At 43.3% G+C, this 13,338-nt stretch overlaps 1 protein-coding gene across 1 annotated transcript in view; it reads right to left on the bottom strand.

Annotated features, from left to right (window-relative positions):
* LOC310859515 (glutamate receptor ionotropic, NMDA 2A-like) overlaps positions 1-13,338 on the bottom strand; it is a gene marked incomplete at its 3' end in the record, with an annotated part of 245,531 nt that overhangs the window by 194,870 nt on the left and 37,323 nt on the right. The gene's annotated exons all lie outside the window — the stretch shown is intronic.

The following is a 13,338-nucleotide window of genomic DNA, read 5'->3' as shown; positions in this document are numbered from 1 at the left end:
TATGAATTAATTAGTGCATTAAATTTCCCCATAGACATGAATGGGAAAATGCAAAAACTCACTTTCAAGTATTTTTTCCTCTGAGACCGTAAGGGCTATACTTACAAGACTTGGAGGAGAGATTCATAATAATTACTCAAATTAATTACCTTAGAAGTATAACGTTCTGCCTCATGGTGGCGCTATAACAGCCAACTTTACCTTTTGGGGTATAACTCTTGAACCGTAGGTCGTAAAATCAAAAATATTTTTTCCCTGGATTCCTTGGGTCATGACGCATCTCCCCATATAGGCCCCGCCCATTTGCGTCTAGATAGATTTCCCGCCATTTTGAATTTTGTTCAAAACACACTTTTTGCTCCTCCTCCTACAGATTTTGTCCAAATTTCACAAGAATCGGTACACATGATCTCCGGACCTATCCGATTAAAACAGCACAGTCAGAATTTAGATCTTCTGTATCGTTCGGCCGTAATCGTCTTCCGAAGTTAGTGGGAGGGGCCTACTTTACAAAACAAGCCACAATTCACGCACGGAATGTCCGATCCATCCCAAATCTGAATCACATGTCGAGGGTGGCTTAATCAACGCAGAGCCAAAAGCGATTCCATTTTCGACGGGTGCGATGTGGGCAACCACACTTTGCAATTTCCCGGAATTGCCTCTTTCTAGTTCTTTTTATTTCACTGTAGTCTTTTTTTTGTCACTTTATACCTCCCACACTGTACGCTGTACGCACTTGAGCCATATGTCAAATTGACCGGAAAAATCGGGAATCGTGTGCTTGTATTTTGTTAAGAGAAATGTTGTATAGTTTAATTGATATGAATTTATTAGTGAATTAAATTTCCCCATTGACATGAATGGGAAAAGGCAAAAAATCACATTCAAGTATTTTTTCCTCGGAGACTGTAATCACTATAGTTACAAAACTTTTAGGGATATTTCTTAATTATGACTAAAATTAATTAAAATTATAATTTTATAGGTCGGCCTCATGGTGGCGCTATAACAGCCCACTTTACCTTTTGGCTTATAACTCTTGAACCGTAGTTCGTAAAATCAAAATTATTTTTTCCCTGGATTCCTTGGGTCATGACGCATCTCCCCATATAGGCCACGCCCATTTCCGCCATGATGGATTTTCCGCCATTTTGAATTTTGTCCAAAACAAACTTTTTGCTTTTCCTCCTACATATTTCGTCCAAATCTCACAGAAATCGGCACACATGATCTCTGGACATATCCGATTAAAACACCAGATGCAGAATTTTGGTAGTGCGTATCGTTCGGCCGTAATCGTCTTCCGAAGTTAGTAGGAGGGGCCTATATCACAAAAATGCCATAAATCACGAACGGAATGTCCAATCCATCCCAAATTTGAATCACATGTCCGGGGTGGTTCAATCAACCAAGTTCTAAAAGCAATTCCATTTTCATCCATAGGGGGCGCCGCAAATGCGAGAAATGTAACCGTTTGTCGCAAAAACATGAATTTCGGGGGTTAAATCCCCTCCGAATTACTTACGCATGATCTAAGGCGTGACTTGAAATTGTAATTGGCTGGCAATACTAGTGGGAGGGGCATATGTAAGCCACTGCGGCAACCACACTCTGCAATTTTTTAAAATTGCGAATTTTCTAGTTTTGTATATTTTTGTAAATATTGTATTTTTATATACAATTTTTTGGGACATTTTTTTTTTTTTTGCTCAGTCGACTATTAGTCGACTAACAGCAAATGTATTCATCTATCAGTCGACTATACAAATCCTTAGTCGGGGACAGCCCTAATATACTGTTACGTTCTTAGCTTACACATGTTTCATGATAACTACTTTTTATGTATGTATTGCCATGCTTTTTTGTTCTTGCTTAATGTAAGTCGCTCTGGATTAAGAGCGTCTGCTAAATGCCTAAATTGTAAATTGTATAAGGTCAACTTCGATGTATCAGTTTTAATTTAACGCGCACACAGTGTTACTAATAATTTAACAATTATACCTCAGGATGGAGGAGTAAGCTTATTCAAAACAACAAACAAAACAAGAGCTATGCAACCTTGCCAACAAAAGAAGAATGATAGTACAAATAACTACTCTCCCTATAACTTTAACTTAAACAAAGGCAAACAAAATACAAAAAAACCGATCCCCTACGCCCAATGTGCAGTGCTACCAAGCAATAACATTGCTGTCGGGCAGAAACCTCTTATCTACATAAGTATTATTATTTTTAGCAGATCTGCTACTTTTGCTGTTTTTTAATTTGAATCCTGAAAAGTAACGGTTTTGGACATATGAGGTTTCCACCTGACCCGACAGAGACGAAATGTTAAAAGCACTAGCCGTATCCGATTGGTTTAGTCATACTGTGACTGCTCAGTGCCACAGAGGAACTGGAGTTGGAAATTGGATTCACAGATGATACTGGAATCTATATGTACTGTATGGGTACATTCAACTCCTCTCATCATGCATGCCATAATTTCCTCCATATTGCATTTTCACTTCATAGAACTAAGTGAAATGACATTTTTATGACTTTGATGTGTGCTGCTTGGTTTTAATCTGCCCGGCTGTTGTTGTTGAAACGTCATTGAGTCTTATAAGACTGACAGCAATGCATAAAACACGAAAAGCACACAAGCATGATCATGGGGAGACTATACTCTCAAAACCAATGTTATCTCAATATGTTGTTTTTGTGTGTATCTACAAGTAAGACGCGCAAACGCGTGAAGCGAACGCAGCTCGTAAATTGCAATAACAACAATTAGAATAAATTACGTACATTTTTTTTCTTTTTAGTTAGTAATTTTTTTAAGTTTTCTACTGTGTGTGTGTGTGTGCGTGTGCGTGTGCGGACACACAGACAGACAGACATGATCTGCAGGGTCTCATAGTTAGTGCTCATTGCATTCGCAACTATTGGACTTGTCTCTTACAGTACATATTGTCCCTGTCGGGGATGATCATGATCGGCCCATTATACAGTACCGATACCGATCTTGTGTGTAAGGGCAAATAAAACAATGTCCCAATTTATCATGTCAAAACTGTTCCTGCATGTGTGTGTGTGGCGAGGAAGGAGAGAATGTTTAGGCCTGTCACAAAGATGAAAAATGATATTATACTATAACGTATACAGAATGTTACGTCAGATAAGCTTTATTATTGATAATTTTATATCAAACCAGATCGCTGATTTTGGCCTTTCCTAGACAGGTTTGCGCATCCGCCACCCGATCCCAGCCGGACTAAAACGCAGAATAACTCTAAATCTACGGAGCTCTCCATGGTTTTGATAAAACGCGAGGTCTTTGCTGATTATCCGGTGATCCCGATTGGAACATTGGCGCTTTCTATAGAGCAAGGATGACTTCATTTTAGCTCGCTAGCATTGACGCAACTTATTTAGCACCTAAGATGGACATGTATCCAGCGTGCAACACACTAAAACGAAGTAGTTCCGGGTCGGCAGTCTAGCGTTGGCTCTTGCGTACACCAGGTGGCAGTCAACTTGTTAAAGTTAAATGGTTGTAAATTGCTGATCGGTGGCCAATTATCAGATTATCGAGTTACTTTCCAGGAGTCAAATTCCAAAACATCCAGTAGGAGGTTTCTGCCCGACAGCAACGATAATATAATTGCTCAGAAGCATGCGAATTGCATATTTTGAGGCCACATTCGGAAGACTTCTTCCTTGACTAACTAACTCTCACTCTCTGACACACACACGCACACAGACAGACACACACCATGCACACCATACACATCAAGACGTTCTGAGTTCCGCTGCGTCGCTGGGGTATACAGGGCTCAGCCAGCCGGCTGTTAACCCCTCCACACCTCCAGTCACCAGAGGATACCAGGCCACCCGCGGGCATTAGAGAGAGTGAGAGACACACGAATGGGACAGGACCGAGGTGGAGATGACAACGGACCTGTGGTGTTACTGTTCACAGTATAAGAGAGGAGCGACCGACGTGGGGAGAGAGGGGCGGAGTGAGACATTGTGCCAGGAGGAGAAGAGGAAGTATACTGTATGTATAATTGAGAACGAATAGAGTCCCGACGTCACTCGTTCATCCCCTGGGTCGCTGACGGATGTTTTTCTGTATGGAGAATAACATCGGGTCATCTTAGAATCGTCTAAGAATTGTGGTCCAAAAACAAACAAACTGTCTCATCGATAGACCCATTATCGGGGAGGTGGCTTTGATGCGGTCTGCTACGTGACCCTGGTAAGATATCAGAGGAGAGGAGAGGAGAGGAGAGGAGAGGAGAGGAGAGGAGAGGAGAGGAGAGGAGAGGAGAGGAGAGGAGAGGAGAGGAGAGGAGAGGAGAGGAGAGGAGAGGAGAGAATGACAGATTGTTGTATCTTCTGCGAGTGACAGCAGTGAGGCCACCTGAGCATTGGTGTTAAATATTAAACAAGTCCCTGGGCAGAGGACCTGGCCAAGTGGCCTGTAAAGCTATGGGACACAAAGACAGACAGACAGACACAAAGGGACACAGCCCGGACACACACACACACACGCACACGCGCACACACACACACACACGCACACGCGCACACACACACACACACACACACACACACACACACACACACACACACAGACACACACGCACATGCACACGCACACGCACAGTAAAGTGATACATGCACGTCGCACACACTCGGGCACACAGACAACAGAGGCACGCAGACAATTTACGCACAGACATTCATGCATAGCTCATGAATAGTCATGAACATATATACGCACACACACACACACACACACACACACACACACACACACACACACACACACACACACACACACAGGTAGAGTATACAGCCATGAAAGCTGGCATCCCACCGCAGAGCAGAGAGAGAACATCACGCATGTTTAATTCACAACCTTCCATTTCAGCATGTTCATGTACTCATCCTTACACTGTGACCCCGGCCCACAACCACCACCCACGCACGCACGCACGCATGCACACACACACACACACACACACACACACACACACACGCACACGCACACGCACACGCACACGCACACGCACACGTTGGAAGTTAACAGAAGCCTTGAACAGGGGTGGGGGGGTGGTTGTTGTAAGCTTATAGGAGCGGGGACATGAACAACGCTCCTTATTTCCCCAAAGCTCTCCTCCTATACATGGAAGTATGTCAATGTATGTCATTCCCAAGCTATCCTGTCCCCTATCTGGACCCTGGGGGGGAGCAGGAACACTCACACACACACACACACACACCACCCACCTCAACCATGCTCTTTCACGATCCGCAGTTCTTACCGTCACCATGGACTAAAACTATGACGGGAAATGTTCGTCGACTGCTTTCTTTCATTCACGAAAACGAAATAAAAACGAAATAAAAACTATAAGCTATGTTGACTGAAACTATGTTAGTTAGTTAGTTTAATTTATTGTCCACAATTTGTCTTCGGTCTCATAAACAACAGTAACAACAAACAGTAACAACAGCAACAACACTTACAGTACACACTATTATCTGTGGCAAATACATTAAAAACCAAATCTAACGAGGCATTTAGTGCCTTAATGCAGGGGTTCTCAATGTTTTTGGCCGGGGACCCCCCGGAAATGCTTTGGCAATGTCTCAGGACCCCCGCCCTGCCCCCTCCCGACCCCCAATATAAATTGACTGCTACAATAACCTTAATAATAGAGACAATACACCATGAATAAATACTGGAACCAGATATAATCATTAGGGAAGGTGTATGCATGTACTACTGTATGTGTACTATATGTAAACTCTTCATTTCCACTTTTCAGCCATTCGATTTAAAAAATATATATAATTTGGGGAACCCCAAAACAAAATTTGGCGACCCCCCGAGGGGTCGCGACCCATGGGTTGAGAACCCCTGCCTTAATGGCATTAGGAATAAAGGAATTTTTAAAGATGTTACCGTTAGCTTTTGGTATTTTGTATCGTCTACCAGAGGGAAGTAGTTCGAACTCTCTGCAGAGTGGATGAGAGGGGTCATTTGCTATCTTGATAGCTTTTTTTTAAGTACTTCCTTGTAGATATAAACAGCGGTGCACACAAGCGTCGTCAAAACGTTTGGTGTGTGGTAGATCAAAGGCATGCGAGCATATTTGCGTACCAACAGCTGAGAGACAGGGATTTAGAGAATGCTGACAGGCATTCAAAAGGAACTCAAATGAGATGTTAACATCCTGTAAGTAGACTTACAGACTTACAGAAATAAAACTAGTGTTGACTAATCATTACAAGTAGCTCTTATTTTGATGAGGAAGTCAGAGGACAGGAAGTCCGTTTCAGTTGTAAGAGCTACGATGACAAGCTGCAATGACAACGGAAAGGGAAAGTTATTGTTAGCTCAGCTGTAAACCACGTTAGCGACGACAAAATTATGAAAACTATCTGTCACTTAAGCAATGCAGGTTACACACGCTGGAATTAAACATGGAACCTGCATTAGGTGCAGCATTAGGTGAGTAATTCATTGTATATGTGTTGGAAGTTTGTGGTTGTACTAGTGATAAACGGACAGCTGCTGTCAGTGGGACCTTACTGCTGCTTAACGACGACACTGTCTGTGACTAAGTGTACTAGTAGCTTTGCATCTGTTGCATCTGCCCGTGTGAATGCAGCATAACGTTGTGGCAAGATACGAACGTCCGTTCCCTCCGCTAGGTTCACTATTCGCTGCAGCTTGCTTCTTCCTTTTACATTAAGATTGCCATACCACATTGCCATGTTAAAAGTCAAGATTCCCTCTATCAGGTTCTTATGCTTGCTCACTCTAAAGGAGTTGAGCTTGCATAGTAGGTGGAGGCGTTGGTTACAAATTTTACAAATCTGGTCAGTATTCTCACTGAAATTGAGTTTGCTGTCAATATGTGCCTAAATATTTAGAATTGTCCACTACCTCCACTATTTGTCCACTAATTGTAATAGACTGCACAGGTTCCTTTTCATGAATGACAAGTTCTTTTATTTTGTCACATTGATCCCTAAAGGAGCTTTTATCGCACCAGATCTGGAGAGATGACACATAATGCTCTGTATGCTTCCTCCCCTGCTGTGTCCCCCTTCTTCAGTAAGGCAACCAGGGCCATATCATCTGCATGATTAAACAAACGAAACATATCCTGGTCTAATTAATCTATCTACTGGAAATTATGTGTGCCAGGCGGGTCGGACAGTCCACGTACTGGTGTAGAGTGGGCAGGTGATCGGATCAGTTAGTTCACAAGAGTTTAAAGTCCCCGAGCAGCAGAACGGGTTGGTTAACTGCGCGGGACAGAGCGTTGTTGTAGCTCTCGGCTATACTTGCCTCGGCCCCCACATAGTACGGCCCATGGGTACATAAGCCAGTATGATTGTAATCTGGCCAAACTCTTGGGAGGTAGAAGGGACGAAATGAGACCACCAGGAATTCATAGTCATGTGTGCGTATACGTGTTCCTGGACGTGTATCCATATAGACACACAAGCCACCACCAATATATATATTTCCGTGACGTACGTATACTAATGTCTCTGTCAGCCCCGTATCATTGTGTAACCCGGCAGATTTGGGTCTGACATCTCCTCTTTCAACAAACGCTCTGTGAAACTGTCTGAACTCTGAAAGTCGTATTTAACTTTAGCGACCAGTTCATTCATCTTGTTGCTAAAAGAGCGAACATTAGAAAAGGTTATTACCGGCAAAGGATGTCTGCTTTTTTTTTTTTTTTAAAGTTAATAATATAAATAACATCAGATGGTACATTTCTCATGTGAAATTGCTGCAAAGGCCCCCAAAATGTCCCCCAAGGGCCCCCAAAATTCTGGCGCGCGCTATGCGCGCGCGCAGTGTGATTTGGATTTGGAGTTCCACTCCGGGCCTGCACTCTGCACCCCATTATTGGTTGGTTGGAAGGGGATCTGATTTGTATAAGCTTGGCTTGACCATACTAAACGGGCATAGAGCCCCGCTCTCCGATGGACGCCGCGCATGGGACCGGACCTCGGTCTTATTCAAAAAAATATTTGTGGACCTTCATCATTTCTAGTTGAGGACCCCTGTACTAGAGCATGTCTGAAATAAGTGTCAGAGCTGATGTAAATATGAAATAAATGCTTAAACATGTAGCTAGGTGTAATGTTAGAGACCACAGAAGTGAACGTTTCAAGTTTCAAGTTTTCTCAACTCGCTGTTTTCTGCAAGACATTACTCTATAAGCCATATCTCCAAAACTGGTGGGTTTTACTGATCAACCAATATGTCAATTTGAAGCTATGATTCCCGGCTTTCATATGACATGAAAAAACAAAAAATAAACAAATCTAGCCCTTCAGTTATATCAAATGTAGTCACAAATGACAAAATATACTGACAATTCGGGACATACCTAACTAAAACTAAATCAAACATTTCGACAGTCATGCAACTGACTTCATAAAGTCCATAGACAGAGAGAGAGAGAGAGAGAGAGAGAGAGAGAGAGAGAGAGAGAGAGAGAGAGAGAGAGAGAGAGAGAGAGAGAGAGAGAGAGAGAGAGAGAGAGAGAGAGAGAGAGAGAGAGAGAGAGAGAGTGAGAGAGAGAGAAAGGGAGGGAGAGAAAGAGAGAGAGAGAGAGAGAGAGAGAGAGTTGATGATTTCTCTGGGGATTGGTCCAGGTCAGATGAGAGGCTGTGATTGCCGGCCGCCACGGATTAATCGGCCACCTTAACCAATTCTGACCTGAGATCAGATTCTAAAAAATGTCTTCTACATCCTGACAGTTTTCTGAAAAAGCTATGTTTCCATGTCAGTCGCTCTTCGATTTTTCAAAAATAGCAGACCTACAAGCTCGTAGCGCGCCACTCGGTGGCGTGCTATGAGCTTGTAGGTCTGCTATTTTTCAATAGCTAAAGCAAAACATAATACTATTACTAACACCAAAACGGGTTCCCGCGCAAAATGGTTTAAAGAAACAATAGCTTCAAAGGAACCACCTGGAGTCTCAGGTCTCACACAGAGGAGGGTTCAGCAGCCAGCCGAGAGTTCTTTTGATTCCACTGCAGACGATACGATTGGGACGCGATTACAGTTGTGAACAATCTACATGTGTACATTATACTGTCTCTGGCACACGCGCCACAAAGGCAACAAAAAACAACCAACAAAACAAACAAAGAAGACTCGTCCCTGGCTAATATAGATCAAAGTATTCATTTTTGCTCTCGCATGAAACAATTGATTATAATTTGCTTTATTCGCCCTTAGCACAACAATTCACAGTAGTCTCCCATCACATTATGCATGAGCACACGCACGCGCACACACACATGCACACACAGACACACACACACACACACACACACACACACACACACACACACACACACACACACACACACACACACACACACACACACACTTCAATTCAATTCAATTCAAAGGGCTTTGTTGGCATGAGAAAACATACGTTTACATTGCCAAAGCAGAACGAACAATACAACAATACAGCAATACAATCAAAACAAAAATTATGTACTTTGAAGGTCAGAATCTTCAATAGATCAACTTCTATGTACCAAGATCACTCGATGCAGGTATAGTGCAGGAATATACACAATGAAATAGTCACACACACACACACACACACACACACACACACACACACACACAAATGGAATTGTAGGAGTTGAGGCATTGCATTGCGTTTGCGCGGTTCCACAGATAAATATTGTGAAAACAGCTGAACTATAAAGCTCGCAATGCCTCGTACTGCTTGTGGTGCCAGTGGCGTCATTAAAAATAGCCTTCCCCCCCAGTTAAAAAAGCGCCACTACACCACTGCTGTGTGCGTGCATGCCACGGGCACCTACAGTATAGTACAGTATAGACACGTGTCTATATTATGCCAAATGCATAGTCTGAGAATCTGTCAAAGTACTGCCAGTGCTTCAATCATTCAGCTGTCACTGTGCACTGTGTGCAGGTAGGGACACACTGCTACAGCTGAATAAGAGAGGGTTAGCTCAGGTTGGTGTTATTGATTCCTGGCCAGCCTGCCACTGGGGCCAGTCGTTTTTCACTTGCATTTAACCGGACCGGAACACTTTTCTTATATATACGAATGCCTCGTGGGAGCAGTTTGCTAGAGAGCGGTGAAAAATGTTACAAAACACATAATAGTAGGAACCTGGCCACACGCACTTATTACATCTGGAAGCTGCCAGGAAACAGCTATATAATAATGTTGTAGCAGTATGTTATTGAGCATGCCAGCGCTAGGAGCATTCCGGAACAACTCACTAAAGGGCAGATCGGCAGTAGTTATTATGTGGATATATAATAACAGCATGAACCAGTGACCTGAATGCGAGCTAACCTTAAAGCTGTTTTGCCGTTACAATCCTATCTCTCGCTCCTGGTGCATGTGTATGTATGTCGCTCTTTCTCTCTCTTTCCACTTGCGCACACACACACACACACACACACCACACACCACACACACACACACACACACACACACACACACACACACACACACACACACACACACACACACACACACACACACACACACACACACACACACACACACACACACACACCCCTTTGCTCAAGTTTAAGGGCAGATAATGTAAAGCTATACTGTATATATAAATATTACAGAAAAGAGTACAGGCTCTGAAATGCAGCCTATAGTAGAGCCTATACTCAAAGTATATGAAAGTAAAAAGAGGCGTGAATTATTTCTACTCGCTGTCTTGTCTCGTCACAAAGCGGAACCCCTGTGTCACATTAAAGCAGAACAGTGTGACTTTCCCGTTCTACCCCGGATTTGAACCCGAGTCTCCTGTCGAGTTTCCTTCTATTGTTCTACAACTAATGCTAATGCCTGCTTGATCCGGGGAGAAATGTAATTAATCTTCAGGTCTTAAATTTCTTGTCAAATGCTACGACGCACGCTAAAGTCCTTGTAGTGGTACCGGCCCACGGAGAATAATCTAAATAGTAGGCTAGTCTTTAACAGATAAGAAGTGCCAATCATTTTATTATAGAAGGCAGGTTATAAACGTTTGGTCAGGTAACTGCTAAATTGTGTCAAAGGTCATGCCTAACCTAGACACAGGGTCTAAATGGCTCAATAGAAGAGCAGGGAGATCAAATACAGTACCACCACAAAGTTATATAATATATTGTATTAACATTATATACGCTAGCATACAAGGAGTAGAAAGCACAGATGTTTGTGTTCAAATGTAGGGAAGAAGTACAGCAACAATGTATTTGTACTTACTTCTAACATTCCCACAGTCTCCTCCTGCACACACCCATGCATAATGTTCAGCATGACATGGCTCTTCAAAAGCCTGCTGAAGTGCTGTTATTGGCTGCTGCGATTTGGGAGGATTTGGGATTTGAGAGGTTAAAAGGGCCAGTTGCGTTTCATCAAAGCCCTCAAAGCGAAGCCTGTCAACCGGCAAAGTCTGCAGAGTCTGTCGGTAGCACGGAGACACGGAGGATTCAGTCCAAGAAAAAGAACATGTACAAACGTTGTACAATCACTGTACTTAGCAGCACTTGGCGACAAGATGAAAAACTTAGACTATACTATTATGTATTATTATGTATTATGTATAGTACCGGTATATATATATATATATCTCTGTCGGGTGGAAACCTCATAGTCTATGTCCAAAACTGTTTCAGGATTCAAATTCAAACGTAGCAGACCTACAGTACAACCTCAAACCGAGCTTGTGGATCTGCTACTTTTGATGCTTTTGTGTGACGCTGTAGGGCGTTAACTTATGAAGAAAAATCACACCCGTGTGAACTGAGTGGTGCAACTCCCCCCCCCCCCCCCCCCCCCCCCCTCCTCTCCTCTCTCTCATTAGCAGGCAACAGACAGCACTAATACTATCTCTCTCTCTCTGTTTCTGGAAAACAGCACCCCTACTGGTACTAATAGTCATATACTTGTGCTCATGGCCACATAGGTATAGCCACATAGGTACGCACGGACGTTGCTGGTTGTAGGAGTGGTTGCACCACAAAAAAATCGGACCCGTCTGAACTGAGTGGTGCTGTACTGTAGGCTACTTATAATGTACTTGTACGTGCATGTGCGTGTGTGCGTGTGTGTGTGTGTGTGTGTGTGTGTGTGTGTGTTTGCAACCTCTGTGGACTGTGTGCTTCAACACAATCGCAAGCTTGCATACAACAAGGCACTGCTCACCGGTGGAGTATACCGACAGCCGGTGCTGCCTGGCGGCCCTTCCCATGAGCAGCCACCGGGAAGAGAGGCATCAGACCTGGCCTTCTTTTTTTTAAATATATATATATTTTTTATCCCACGATTTTGTAACCCATTTTTCACCCCTGTGTCAATCATCTAATGTGATCCTGGGCTCTACACACCCTCCACCAACCTAGTCCCCATATATGGGGGACAAGGGGAGAGCAACGGACTTGAACTCATGCTTCCTTCATGCCTGAGTGTCCAAGTTGCTCCTTTACACCTGACAGGGGGGAGTTTCCCTGGTTGGACGTAGCACGTGGAAGGAACACGTTATTCCAACCACGGTCTGGTTGTTGGAGGGTGTTTCGGTTTCAAACTTAGGATCCCTACACTACTTGTGCCCGCATGGAATGCTGGGTGACATGACATGCTTGTTGTATTGTGACCGAGGAACATTATTATGCCTTGATTTTGTTGATGTAACTCTGCTGCACCTGAACTATTTATGTCCTTTATGCAATTTCTTCTGTGTGGACATGAATAAATTGTTGAATAAATTTGCCCAGCATCCCCACCTTGCTTGCAACAGCTCAGCTGTCAAGATTGCCAAAACAAGTCTTCTTTGGTGAACTGGAAAGTGGCAAACGAGGACAATGGTGGCCCCAAAAAGCGCTATACAAGGACACTCTGAAATCCTCCTTGAAGAGCTTTAACCCATTTTGGACAGAGGTCCATTAAAAAAAAGGCTTTAAAAACCTTTTTCATGTCAAGGACCCCCAGAATTATCTCTATTGGACCACGGACCCCCATCTCAAAATATGTAGTTCCAGGGACCCCCCAGAAGTAAATATTTTAGTCCAAAATGTTCGCTCTGAAATATATAGCGAGTGGCGCGCTACAAGTTTGTAGGTCTGCTATTTTTCAATAGCTAAATTATAACATAATAATGTTTAAAACACCAAATGGGGTTCCCGCCCCAAAATGGGTTAAGATCAACCTGAACCACTGGGAACACTTAAGCCAAGGATCGACCGGCCTGGAGAAGAAAAGGTCCAGGAGGGTGCCGTTCTCTGTGAGAACAGCAGAAGATCCT

Source organism: Protomyctophum parallelum (genome assembly GCF_964188405.1).
Source record: "Protomyctophum parallelum genome assembly, chromosome: 5".
In the NCBI taxonomy this organism is placed as follows: Eukaryota; Metazoa; Chordata; class Actinopteri; order Myctophiformes; family Myctophidae; genus Protomyctophum; species Protomyctophum parallelum.
Note: the sequence above shows the minus strand (reverse complement) of the source record. Positions and strands in the feature narration are given on the sequence as shown.